This window comes from Oncorhynchus nerka, linkage group LG15 (genome assembly GCF_034236695.1).
Source record: "Oncorhynchus nerka isolate Pitt River linkage group LG15, Oner_Uvic_2.0, whole genome shotgun sequence".
NCBI lineage: Eukaryota > Metazoa > Chordata > Actinopteri > Salmoniformes > Salmonidae > Oncorhynchus > Oncorhynchus nerka.
The window spans coordinates 3,969,237-3,983,569 of record NC_088410.1 but is presented as its reverse complement, the minus strand read 5'-3'; positions in this window follow the sequence as shown (position 1 = coordinate 3,983,569).

Sequence of the window (14,333 nt, the reverse complement as noted above, 5' to 3'; positions counted from 1 at the left end):
ATGTTTAAGGTAATTTAATGTTAGGGTTAGCAGTATGGTTAAGGTAATTTAATGTTAGGGTTAGCAGTATGGTTAAGGTTAGGGGTATTTAAGGTGAGGTTAGCCATTAGGGTTAGCAGTATGGTTAAGGTAATTTAATGTTAGGGTTAGCAGTATGTTTAAGGTAATTTAATGTTAGGGTTAGCAGTATGTTTAAGGTAATTTAATGTTAGGGTTAGCAGTATGTTTAAGGTAATTTAATGTTAGGTTGAGCAAATGTTTCAGGTAGCAGCATTACCCACAGCCTTTAATGTTAGGGTTAGCAGTATGGTTAAGGTTAGGGTTATTTAAGGTAAGGTTAGGCATTAGGGTTAGCAGTATGGTTAAGGTAATTTAATGTTAGGGTTAGCAGTGTGGTTAAGGTAATTTAATGTTAGGGTTAGCAGTATGTTTAAGGTAATTTAATGTTAGGGTTAGCAGTATGTTTAAGGTAATTTAATGTTAGGGTTAGCAGTGTTTAAGGTAATTTATGCATTAGGGTTAGCAGTATGGTTAAGGTAATTTAATGTTAGGGTTAGCAGTATGTTTAAGGTAATTTAATGTTAGGGTTAGCAGTATGTTTAAGGTAATTTAATGTTAGGGTTAGCAGTGTGGTTAAGGTAATTTAATGTTAGGGTTAGCAGTGTGGTTAAGGTAATTTAATGTTAGGGTTAGCAGTGTGGTTAAGGTAATTTAATGTTAGGGTTAGCAGTATGTTTAAGGTAATTTAATGTTAGGGTTAGCAGTATGTTTAAGGTAATTTAATGTTAGGGTTAGCAGTATGTTTAAGGTAATTTAATGTTAGGGTTAGCAGTATGGTTAAGGTAATTTAATGTTAGGGTTAGCAGTATGGTTAAGGTAATTTAATGTTAGGGTTAGCAGTATGGTTAAGGTAATTTAATGTTAGGGTTAGCAGTATGGTTAAGGTAATTTAATGTTAGGGTTAGCAGTATGGTTAAGGTAATTTAATGTTAGGGTTAGCAGTATGGTTAAGGTAATTTAATGTTAGGGTTAGCAGTATGGTTAAGGTAATTTAATGTTAGGGTTAGCAGTATGGTTAAGGTAATTTAATGTTAGGGTTAGCAGTATGGTTAAGGTAATTTAATGTTAGGGTTAGCAGTATGGTTAAGGTAATTTAATGTTAGGGTTAGCAGTATGGTTAAGGTAATTTAATGTTAGGGTTAGCAGTATGGTTAAGGTAATTTAATGTTAGGGTTAGCAGTATGTTTAAGGTAATTTAATGTTAGGGTTAGCAGTATGTTTAAGGTAATTTAATGTTAGGGTTAGCAGTATGGTTAAGGTAATTTAATGTTAGGGTTAGCAGTATGGTTAAGGTAATTTAATGTTAGGGTTAGCAGTATGGTTAAGGTAATTTAATGTTAGGGTTAGCAGTATGTTTAAGGTAATTTAATGTTAGGGTTAGCAGTATGTTTAAGGTAATTTAATGTTAGGGTTAGCAGTATGGTTAAGGTAATTTAATGTTAGGGTTAGCAGTATGTTTAAGGTAATTTAATGTTAGGGTTAGCAGTATGTTTAAGGTAATTTAATGTTAGGGTTAGCAGTATGTTTAAGGTAATTTAATGTTAGGGTTAGCAGTATGTTTAAGGTAATTTAATGTTAGGGTTAGCAGTATGTTTAAGGTAATTTAATGTTAGGGTTAGCAGTATGGTTAAGGTTAGGGTTATTTAAGGTAAGGTTAGGCATTAGGGTTAGCAGTATGGTTAAGGTAATTTAATGTTAGGGTTAGCAGTATGTTTAAGGTAATTTAATGTTAGGGTTAGCAGTATGTTTAAGGTAATTTAATGTTAGGGTTAGCAGTATGTTTAAGGTAATTTAATGTTAGGGTTAGCAGTGTGGTTAAGGTTAGGCATTAGGGTTAGCAGTATGGTTAAGGTAATTTAATGTTAGGGTTAGCAGTATGGTTAAGGTAATTTAATGTTAGGGTTAGCAGTATGTTTAAGGTAATTTAATGTTAGGGTTAGCAGTGTGGTTAAGGTAATTTAATGTTAGGGTTAGCAGTGTGGTTAAGGTAATTTAATGTTAGGGTTAGCAGTGTGGTTAAGGTAATTTAATGTTAGGGTTAGCAGTATGTTTAAGGTAATTTAATGTTAGGGTTAGCAGTATGTTTAAGGTAATTTAATGTTAGGGTTAGCAGTATGTTTAAGGTAATTTAATGTTAGGGTTAGCAGTATGGTTAAGGTAATTTAATGTTAGGGTTAGCAGTATGTTTAAGGTAATTTAATGTTAGGGTTAGCAGTATGTTTAAGGTAATTTAATGTTAGGGTTAGCAGTATGTTTAAGGTAATTTAATGTTAGGGTTAGCAGTATGTTTAAGGTAATTTAATGTTAGGGTTAGCAGTATGGTTAAGGTAATTTAATGTTAGGGTTAGCAGTATGGTTAAGGTAATTTAATGTTAGGGTTAGCAGTATGGTTAAGGTAATTTAATGTTAGGGTTAGCAGTATGGTTAAGGTAATTTAATGTTAGGGTTAGCAGTATGGTTAAGGTAATTTAATGTTAGGGTTAGCAGTATGGTTAAGGTAATTTAATGTTAGGGTTAGCAGTATGGTTAAGGTAATTTAATGTTAGGGTTAGCAGTATGTTTAAGGTAATTTAATGTTAGGGTTAGCAGTATGTTTAAGGTAATTTAATGTTAGGGTTAGCAGTATGTTTAAGGTAATTTAATGTTAGGGTTAGCAGTATGTTTAAGGTAATTTAATGTTAGGGTTAGCAGTATAGTTAAGGTAATTTAATGTTAGGGTTAGCAGTATGGTTAAGGTAATTTAATGTTAGGGTTAGCAGTATGGTTAAGGTAATTTAATGTTAGGGTTAGCAGTATGGTTAAGGTAATTTAATGTTAGGGTTAGCAGTATGTTTAAGGTAATTTAATGTTAGGGTTAGCAGTATGTTTAAGGTAATTTAATGTTAGGGTTAGCAGTATGGTTAAGGTAATTTAATGTTAGGGTTAGCAGTATGGTTAAGGTAATTTAATGTTAGGGTTAGCAGTATGGTTAAGGTAATTTAATGTTAGGGTTAGCAGTATGTTTAAGGTAATTTAATGTTAGGGTTAGCAGTATGGTTAAGGTAATTTAATGTTAGGGTTAGCAGTATGGTTAAGGTAATTTAATGTTAGGGTTAGCAGTATGGTTAAGGTAATTTAATGTTAGGGTTAGCAGTATGGTTAAGGTAATTTAATGTTAGGGTTAGCAGTATGTTTAAGGTAATTTAATGTTAGGGTTAGCAGTATGGTTAAGGTAATTTAATGTTAGGGTTAGCAGTATGGTTAAGGTAATTTAATGTTAGGGTTAGCAGTATGGTTAAGGTAATTTAATGTTAGGGTTAGCAGTATGGTTAAGGTAATTTAATGTTAGGGTTAGCAGTATGGTTAAGGTAATTTAATGTTAGGGTTAGCAGTATGGTTAAGGTAATTTAATGTTAGGGTTAGCAGTATGGTTAAGGTTAGGGTTATTTAAGGTAAGGTTAGGCATTAGGGTTAGCAGTATGGTTAAGGTAATTTAATGTTAGGGTTAGCAGTGTGGTTAAGGTAATTTAATGTTAGGGTTAGCAGTATGTTTAAGGTAATTTAATGTTAGGGTTAGCAGTATGTTTAAGGTAATTTAATGTTAGGGTTAGCAGTGTGGTTAAGGTAATTTATGTTAGGGTTAGCAGTATGGTTAAGGTAATTTAATGTTAGGGTTAGCAGTATGGTTAAGGTAATTTAATGTTAGGGTTAGCAGTATGTTTAAGGTAATTTAATGTTAGGGTTAGCAGTGTGGTTAAGGTAATTTAATGTTAGGGTTAGCAGTGTGGTTAAGGTAATTTAATGTTAGGGTTAGCAGTGTGGTTAAGGTAATTTAATGTTAGGGTTAGCAGTATGTTTAAGGTAATTTAATGTTAGGGTTAGCAGTATGTTTAAGGTAATTTAATGTTAGGGTTAGCAGTATGTTTAAGGTAATTTAATGTTAGGGTTAGCAGTATGGTTAAGGTAATTTAATGTTAGGGTTAGCAGTATGGTTAAGGTAATTTAATGTTAGGGTTAGCAGTATGGTTAAGGTAATTTAATGTTAGGGTTAGCAGTATGGTTAAGGTAATTTAATGTTAGGGTTAGCAGTATGGTTAAGGTAATTTAATGTTAGGGTTAGCAGTATGGTTAAGGTAATTTAATGTTAGGGTTAGCAGTATGGTTAAGGTAATTTAATGTTAGGGTTAGCAGTATGGTTAAGGTAATTTAATGTTAGGGTTAGCAGTATGGTTAAGGTAATTTAATGTTAGGGTTAGCAGTATGGTTAAGGTAATTTAATGTTAGGGTTAGCAGTATGGTTAAGGTAATTTAATGTTAGGGTTAGCAGTATGGTTAAGGTAATTTAATGTTAGGGTTAGCAGTATGTTTAAGGTAATTTAATGTTAGGGTTAGCAGTATGTTTAAGGTAATTTAATGTTAGGGTTAGCAGTATGGTTAAGGTAATTTAATGTTAGGGTTAGCAGTATGGTTAAGGTAATTTAATGTTAGGGTTAGCAGTATGGTTAAGGTAATTTAATGTTAGGGTTAGCAGTATGTTTAAGGTAATTTAATGTTAGGGTTAGCAGTATGTTTAAGGTAATTTAATGTTAGGGTTAGCAGTATGGTTAAGGTAATTTAATGTTAGGGTTAGCAGTATGTTTAAGGTAATTTAATGTTAGGGTTAGCAGTATGTTTAAGGTAATTTAATGTTAGGGTTAGCAGTATGTTTAAGGTAATTTAATGTTAGGGTTAGCAGTATGTTTAAGGTAATTTAATGTTAGGGTTAGCAGTATGTTTAAGGTAATTTAATGTTAGGGTTAGCAGTATGGTTAAGGTTAGGGTTATTTAAGGTAAGGTTAGGCATTAGGGTTAGCAGTATGGTTAAGGTAATTTAATGTTAGGGTTAGCAGTGTGGTTAAGGTAATTTAATGTTAGGGTTAGCAGTATGTTTAAGGTAATTTAATGTTAGGGTTAGCAGTATGTTTAAGGTAATTTAATGTTAGGGTTAGCAGTGTGGTTAAGGTTAGGCATTAGGGTTAGCAGTATGGTTAAGGTAATTTAATGTTAGGGTTAGCAGTATGGTTAAGGTAATTTAATGTTAGGGTTAGCAGTATGTTTAAGGTAATTTAATGTTAGGGTTAGCAGTGTGGTTAAGGTAATTTAATGTTAGGGTTAGCAGTGTGGTTAAGGTAATTTAATGTTAGGGTTAGCAGTGTGGTTAAGGTAATTTAATGTTAGGGTTAGCAGTATGTTTAAGGTAATTTAATGTTAGGGTTAGCAGTATGTTTAAGGTAATTTAATGTTAGGGTTAGCAGTATGTTTAAGGTAATTTAATGTTAGGGTTAGCAGTATGGTTAAGGTAATTTAATGTTAGGGTTAGCAGTATGTTTAAGGTAATTTAATGTTAGGGTTAGCAGTATGTTTAAGGTAATTTAATGTTAGGGTTAGCAGTATGTTTAAGGTAATTTAATGTTAGGGTTAGCAGTATGTTTAAGGTAATTTAATGTTAGGGTTAGCAGTATGGTTAAGGTAATTTAATGTTAGGGTTAGCAGTATGGTTAAGGTAATTTAATGTTAGGGTTAGCAGTATGGTTAAGGTAATTTAATGTTAGGGTTAGCAGTATGGTTAAGGTAATTTAATGTTAGGGTTAGCAGTATGGTTAAGGTAATTTAATGTTAGGGTTAGCAGTATGGTTAAGGTAATTTAATGTTAGGGTTAGCAGTATGGTTAAGGTAATTTAATGTTAGGGTTAGCAGTATGTTTAAGGTAATTTAATGTTAGGGTTAGCAGTATGTTTAAGGTAATTTAATGTTAGGGTTAGCAGTATGTTTAAGGTAATTTAATGTTAGGGTTAGCAGTATGGTTAAGGTAATTTAATGTTAGGGTTAGCAGTATAGTTAAGGTAATTTAATGTTAGGGTTAGCAGTATGGTTAAGGTAATTTAATGTTAGGGTTAGCAGTATGGTTAAGGTAATTTAATGTTAGGGTTAGCAGTATGGTTAAGGTAATTTAATGTTAGGGTTAGCAGTATGTTTAAGGTAATTTAATGTTAGGGTTAGCAGTATGTTTAAGGTAATTTAATGTTAGGGTTAGCAGTATGGTTAAGGTAATTTAATGTTAGGGTTAGCAGTATGGTTAAGGTAATTTAATGTTAGGGTTAGCAGTATGGTTAAGGTAATTTAATGTTAGGGTTAGCAGTATGTTTAAGGTAATTTAATGTTAGGGTTAGCAGTATGGTTAAGGTAATTTAATGTTAGGGTTAGCAGTATGGTTAAGGTAATTTAATGTTAGGGTTAGCAGTATGGTTAAGGTAATTTAATGTTAGGGTTAGCAGTATGGTTAAGGTAATTTAATGTTAGGGTTAGCAGTATGTTTAAGGTAATTTAATGTTAGGGTTAGCAGTATGGTTAAGGTAATTTAATGTTAGGGTTAGCAGTATGGTTAAGGTAATTTAATGTTAGGGTTAGCAGTATGGTTAAGGTAATTTAATGTTAGGGTTAGCAGTATGGTTAAGGTAATTTAATGTTAGGGTTAGCAGTATGGTTAAGGTAATTTAATGTTAGGGTTAGCAGTATGGTTAAGGTAATTTAATGTTAGGGTTAGCAGTATGTTTAAGGTAATTTAATGTTAGGGTTAGCAGTATGTTTAAGGTAATTTAATGTTAGGGTTAGCAGTATGGTTAAGGTAATTTAATGTTAGGGTTAGCAGTATGGTTAAGGTAATTTAATGTTAGGGTTAGCAGTATGGTTAAGGTAATTTAATGTTAGGGTTAGCAGTATGTTTAAGGTAATTTAATGTTAGGGTTAGCAGTATGGTTAAGGTAATTTAATGTTAGGGTTAGCAGTATGGTTAAGGTAATTTAATGTTAGGGTTAGCAGTATGTTTAAGGTAATTTAATGTTAGGTTAGCAGTATGTTTAAGGTAATTTAATGTTAGGGTTAGCAGTATGTTTAAGGTAATTTAATGTTAGGGTTAGCAGTATGTTTAAGGTAATTTAATGTTAGGGTTAGCAGTATGTTTAAGGTAATTTAATGTTAGGGTTAGCAGTATGGTTAAGGTAATTTAATGTTAGGGTTAGCAGTGTGGTTAAGGTAATTTAATGTTAGGGTTAGCAGTATGGTTAAGGTAATTTAATGTTAGGGTTAGCAGTATGGTTAAGGTAATTTAATGTTAGGGTTAGCAGTATGGTTAAGGTAATTTAATGTTAGGGTTAGCAGTATGGTTAAGGTAATTTAATGTTAGGGTTAGCAGTGTGGTTAAGGTAATTTAATGTTAGGGTTAGCAGTATGGTTAAGGTAATTTAATGTTAGGGTTAGCAGTATGGTTAAGGTAATTTAATGTTAGGGTTAGCAGTATGGTTAAGGTAATTTAATGTTAGGGTTAGCAGTATGGTTAAGGTAATTTAATGTTAGGGTTAGCAGTATGGTTAAGGTAATTTAATGTTAGGGTTAGCAGTGTGGTTAAGGTAATTTAATGTTAGGGTTAGCAGTGTGGTTAAGGTAATTTAATGTTAGGGTTAGCAGTATGGTTAAGGTAATTTAATGTTAGGGTTAGCAGTATGTTTAAGGTAATTTAATGTTAGGGTTAGCAGTATGGTTAAGGTAATTTAATGTTAGGGTTAGCAGTATGGTTAAGGTAATTTAATGTTAGGGTTAGCAGTATGTTTAAGGTAATTTAATGTTAGGGTTAGCAGTATGTTTAAGGTAATTTAATGTTAGGGTTAGCAGTATGTTTAAGGTAATTTAATGTTAGGGTTAGCAGTATGTTTAAGGTAATTTAATGTTAGGGTTAGCAGTGTGGTTAAGGTAATTTAATGTTAGGGTTAGCAGTATGTTTAAGGTAATTTAATGTTAGGGTTAGCAGTATGTTTAAGGTAATTTAATGTTAGGGTTAGCAGTATGGTTAAGGTAATTTAATGTTAGGGTTAGCAGTATGTTTAAGGTAATTTAATGTTAGGGTTAGCAGTATGGTTAAGGTAATTTAATGTTAGGGTTAGCAGTATGGTTAAGGTAATTTAATGTTAGGGTTAGCAGTATGGTTAAGGTAATTTAATGTTAGGGTTAGCAGTATGGTTAAGGTAATTTAATGTTAGGGTTAGCAGTGTGGTTAAGGTAATTTAATGTTAGGGTTAGCAGTATGGTTAAGGTAATTTAATGTTAGGGTTAGCAGTATGGTTAAGGTTAGGGGTATTTAAGGTGAGGTTAGCCATTAGGGTTAGCAGTATGGTTAAGGTTAGGGTTAGGGTTAGGGTTAGTAACTAACAGATTACATTTAGAAAGTAACCTACCCAACCCTGGATACAGTATAAAGGTCTCTCTCACTGTTAGATAGGTAACTAGTAACTAACAGATTACATTTAGAAAGTAACCTACCCAACCCTGGATACAGTATAAAGGTCTCTCTCACTGTTAGACAGGTAACTAGTAACTAACAGATTACATTTAGAAAGTAACCTACCCAACCCTGGATACAGTATAAAGGTCTCTCTCACTGTTAGACAGGTAACTAGTAACTAACAGATTACATTTAGAAAGTAATCAGATTACATTTAGAAAGTAACCAACCCTGGATACAGTATAAAGGTCTCTCTCACTGTTAGACAGGTAACTAGTAACTAACAGATTACATTTAGAAAGTAACCTACCCAACCCTGGATACAGTATAAAGGTCTCTCTCACTGTTAGATAGGTAACTAGTAACTAACAGATTACATTTAGAAAGTAACCTACCCAACCCTGGATACAGTATAAAGGTCTCTCTCACTGTTAGATAGGTAACTAGTAACTAACAGATTACATTTAGAAAGTAATCAGATTACATTTAGAAAGTAACCTATCCAACCCTGGATACAGTATAAAGGTCTCTCTCACTGTTAGACAGGTAACTAGTAACTAACAGATTACATTTAGAAAGTAACCTACCCAACCCTGGATACAGTATAAAGGTCTCTCTCACTGTTAGACAGGTAACTAGTAACTAACAGATTACATTTAGAAAGTAATCAGATTACATTTAGAAAGTAACCAACCCTGGATACAGTATAAAGGTCTCTCTCACTGTTAGACAGGTAACTAGTAACTAACAGATTACATTTAGAAAGTAACCTACCCAACCCTGGATACAGTATAAAGGTCTCTCTCACTGTTAGATAGGTAACTAGTAACTAACAGATTACATTTAGAAAGTAACCTACCCAACCCTGGATACAGTATAAAGGTCTCTCTCACTGTTAGATAGGTAACTAGTAACTAACAGATTACATTTAGAAAGTAACAGAAGATTACATTTAGAAAGTAACCTATCCAACCCTGGATACAGTATAAAGGTCTCTCTCACTGTTAGACAGGTAACTAGTAACTAACAGATTACATTTAGAAAGTAACCTACCCAACCCTGGATACAGTATAAAGGTCTCTCTCACTGTTAGACAGGTAACTAGTAACTAACAGATTACATTTAGAAAGTAACCTACCCAACCCTGGATACAGTATAAAGGTCTCTCTCACTGTTAGATAGGTAACTAGTAACTAACAGATTACATTTAGAAAGTAACCTACCCAACCCTGGATACAGTATAAAGGTCTCTCTCACTGTTAGACAGGTAACTAGTAACTAACAGATTACATTTAGAAAGTAACCTACCCAACCCTGGATACAGTATAAAGGTCTCTCTCACTGTTAGACAGGTAACTAGTAACTAACAGATTACATTTAGAAAGTAACCTACCCAACCCTGGATACAGTATAAAGGTCTCTCTCACTGTTAGACAGGTAACTAGTAACTAACAGATTACATTTAGAAAGTAACCTACCCAACCCTGGATACAGTATAAAGGTCTCTCTCACTGTTAGATAGGTAACTAGTAACTAACAGATTACATTTAGAAAGTAACCTACCCAACCCTGGATACAGTATAAAGGTCTCTCTCACTGTTAGACAGGTAACTAGTAACTAACAGATTACATTTAGAAAGTAACCTACCCAACCCTGGATACAGTATAAAGGTCTCTCTCACTGTTAGACAGGTAACTAGTAACTAACAGATTACATTTAGAAAGTAACCTACCCAACCCTGGATACAGTATAAAGGTCTCTCTCACTGTTAGACAGGTAACTAGTAACTAACAGATTACATTTAGAAAGTAACCTACCCAACCCTGGATACAGTATAAAGGTCTCTCTCACTGTTAGATAGGTAACTAGTAACTAACAGATTACATTTAGAAAGTAACCTACCCAACCCTGGATACAGTATAAAGGTCTCTCTCACTGTTAAAGGTCTCTCTCACTGTTCAGACAGGTAACTAGTAACTAACAGATTACATTTAGAAAGTAACCTACCCAACCCTGGAACAGTATAAAGGTCTCTCTCACTGTTAGACAGGTAACTAGTAACTAACAGATTACATTTAGAAAGTAACCTACCCAACCCTGGATACAGTATAAAGGTCTCTCTCACTGTTAGACAGGTAACTAGTAACTAACAGATTACATTTAGAAAGTAACCTACCCAACCCTGGATACAGTATAAAGGTCTCTCTCACTGTTAGATAGGTAACTAGTAACTAACAGATTACATTTAGAAAGTAACCTACCCAACCCTGGATACAGTATACATTTACATTTACATTTAAGTCATTTAGCAGACGCTCTTATCCAGAGCGACTTACAAATTGGTGCATTCACCTTATGACCTCCAGTGGAACAGTAGTGCATCTAAATCTTTTCGGGGGGAGGGGGGGTGAGAGGGATTACTTTATCCTATCCTAGGTATTCCTTAAAGAGGTGGGGTTTCAGGTGTCTCCGGAAGGTGGTGATTGACTCCGCTGTCCTGGCGTCGTGAGGGAGTTTGTTCCACCATTGGGGGGCCAGAGCAGCGAACAGTTTTGACTGGGCTGAGCGGGAACTGTACTTCCTCAGTGGTAGGGAGGCGAGCAGGCCAGAGGTGGATGAACGCAGTGCCCTTGTTTGGGTGTAGGGCCTGATCAGAGCCTGGAGGTACTGAGGTGCCGTTCCCCTCACAGCTCCGTAGGCAAGCACCATGGTCTTGTAGCGGATGCGAGCTTCAACTGGAAGCCAGTGGAGGGAGCGGAGGAGCGGGGTGACGTGAGAGAACTTGGGAAGGTTGAACACCAGACGGGCTGCGGCGTTCTGGATGAGTTGTAGGGGTTTAATGGCACAGGCAGGGAGCCCAGCCAACAGCGAGTTGCAGTAATCCAGACGGGAGATGACAAGTGCCTGGATTAGGACCTGCGCCGCTTCCTGTGTGAGGCAGGGTCGTACTCTGCGGATGTTGTAGAGCATGAACCTACAGGAACGGGCCACCGCCTTGATGTTAGTTGAGAACGACAGGGTGTTGTCCAGGATCACGCCAAGGTTCTTAGCGCTCTGGGAGGAGGACACAGTGGAGTTGTCAACCGTGATGGCGAGATCATGGAACGGGCAGTCCTTCCCGGGAGGAAGAGCAGCTCCGTCTTGCCAAGGTTCAGCTTGAGGTGGTGATCCGTCATCCACACGGATATGTCTGCCAGACATGCAGAGATGCGATTCGCCACCTGGTCATCAGAAGGGGAAAGGAGAAGATTAATTGTGTGTCGTCTGCATAGCAATGATAGGAGAGACCATGTGAGGTTATGACAGAGCCAAGTGACTTGGTGTATAGCGAGAATAGGAGAGGGCCTAGAACAGAGCCCTGGGGGACACCAGTGGTGAGAGCACGTGGTGTGGAGACGGATTCTCGCCACGCCACCTGGTAGGAGCGACCTGTCAGGTAGGACGCAATCCAGCGTGGTAACCTACCCAACCCTGGATACAGTATAGGTCTCTCCCGGAGATGCCCAACTCGGAGAGGGTGGAGAGGAGGATCTGATGGTTCACAGTATCGAAGGCAGCCGATAGGTCTAGAAGGATGAGAGCAGAGGAGAGAGAGTTAGCTTTAGCAGTGCGGAGCGCCTCCGTGATACAGAGAAGAGCAGTCTCAGTTGAATGACTAGTCTTGAAACCTGACTGATTTGGATCAAGAAGGTCATTCTGAGAGAGATAGCGGGAGAGCTGGCCAAGGACGGCACGTTCAAGAGTTTTGGAGAGAAAAGAAAGAAGGGATACTGGTCTGTAGTTGTTGACATCGGAGGGATCGAGTGTAGGTTTTTTCAGAAGGGGTGCAACTCTCGCTCTCTTGAAGACGGAAGGGACGTAGCCAGCGGTCAGGGATGAGTTGATGAGCGAGGTGAGGTAAGGGAGAAGGTCTCCGGAAATGGTCTGGAGAAGAGAGGAGGGGATAGGGTCAAGCGGGCAGGTTGTTGGGCGGCCGGCCGTCACAAGACGCGAGATTTCATCTGGAGAGAGAGGGGAGAAAGAGGTCAGAGCACAGGGTAGGGCAGTGTGAGCAGAACCAGCGGTGTCGTTTGACTTAGCAAACGAGGATCGGATGTCGTCGACCTTCTTTTCAAAATGGTTGACGAAGTCATCTGCAGAGAGGGAGGAGGGGGAGGGGGAGGAGGATTCAGGAGGGAGGAGAAGGTTGCAAAGAGCTTCCTAGGGTTAGAGGCAGATGCTTGGAATTTAGAGTGGTAGAAAGTGGCTTTAGCAGCAGAGAGAAGAGGAAAATGTAGAGAGGAGGGAGTGAAAGGATGTCAGGTCCGCAGGGAGGCAGAGTTTTCCTCCATTTCCGCTCGGCTGCCCGGAGCCCTGTTCTGTGAGCTCGCAATGAGTCGTACCCGAGCCACGGAGCGGGAGGGGAGGACCGAGCCGGCCTGGAGGATAGGGGACATAGAGAGTCAAAGGATGCAGAAAGGGAGGAGAGGAGGGTTGAGGAGGCAGAATCAGGAGATAGGTTGGAGAAGGTTTGAGCAGAGGGAAGAGATGATAGGATGGAAGAGGAGAGAGTAGCGGGGAGAGAGAGCGAAGGTTGGGACGGCGCGATACCATCCGAGTAGGGGCAGTGTGGGAAGTGTTGGATGAGAGCGAGAGGGAAAAGGATACAAGGTAGTGGTCGGAGACTTGGAGGGGAGTTGCAGCGAGGTTAGTGGAAGAACAGCATCTAGTAAAGATGAGGTCGAGCGTATTTCCTGCCTTGTGAGTAGGGGGGGAAGGTGAGAGGGTGAGGTCAAAAGAGGAGAGGAGTGGAAAGAAGGAGGCAGAGAGGAATGAGTCAAAGGTAGGCGTGGGGAGGTTAAAGTCGCCCAGAACTGTGAGAGGTGAGCCGTCCTCAGGAAAGGAGCTTATCAAGGCATCAAGCTCATTGATGAACTCTCCGAGGGAACCTGGAGGGCGATAAATGATAAGGATGTTAAGCTTGAAAGGGCTGGTAACTGTGACAGCATGGAATTCAAGGAGGCGATAGACAGATGGGTAAGGGAGAAAGAGAGAATGACCACTTGGGAGAGATGAGGATCCCGGTGCCACCACCCCGCTGACCAGAAGCTCTCGGGGTGTGCGAGAACACGTGGGCAGACGAAGAGAGAGCAGTAGGAGTAGCAGTGTTGTCTGTGGTGATCCATGTTTCCGTCAGTGCCAAGAAGTCGAGGGACTGGAGGGAGACATAGGCGGAGATGAACTCTGCCTTGTTGGCCACAGATCGGCAGTTCCAGAGGCTACCGGAGACCTGGAACTCCACGTGGGTCGTGCGCGCTGGGACCACCAGATTAGGGTGGCCGCGGCCACGCGGTGTGGAGCGTTTGTATGGTCTGTGCAGAGAGGAGAGAACAGGGATAGACAGACACATAGTTGACAGGCTACACAAGAGGCTACGCTAATGCAAAGGAGATTGGAATGACAAGTGGACTACACGTCACGAGTGTTCAGAAAGTTAAGCTTACGTAGCAAGAATCTTATTGACTAAAATGATTAAAATGATACAGTATAAAGGTCTCTCTCACTGTTAGATAGGTAACTAGTAACTAACAGATTACATTTAGAAAGTAACCTACCCAACCCTGGATACAGTATAAAGGTCTCTCTCACTGTTAGATAGGTAACTAGTAACTAACAGATTACATTTAGAAAGTAACCTACCCAACCCTGGATACAGTATAAAGGTCTCTCCATGGGTGGGAGATGATCAACACTCTCTTTATATTACTGACTTGTTGACTGATTGATCTATTCATCCTTCCATCCCTCCTGAGCCTTCCTCTCCTCTGAAGACCCAGTGAGGGTGGAGCTCAGTCAGAGAGCTGTTGAGGGACTGGTTAGGAAGAACACTTCTACAGCCAGAGAGGTGAGAGGTCACACATGGTTTAGATGGTAAATATTTATGTCCCCTTAATGGTTCATCACATCAGCAAAAGGTAATATGTTCCATCATCCATGTTT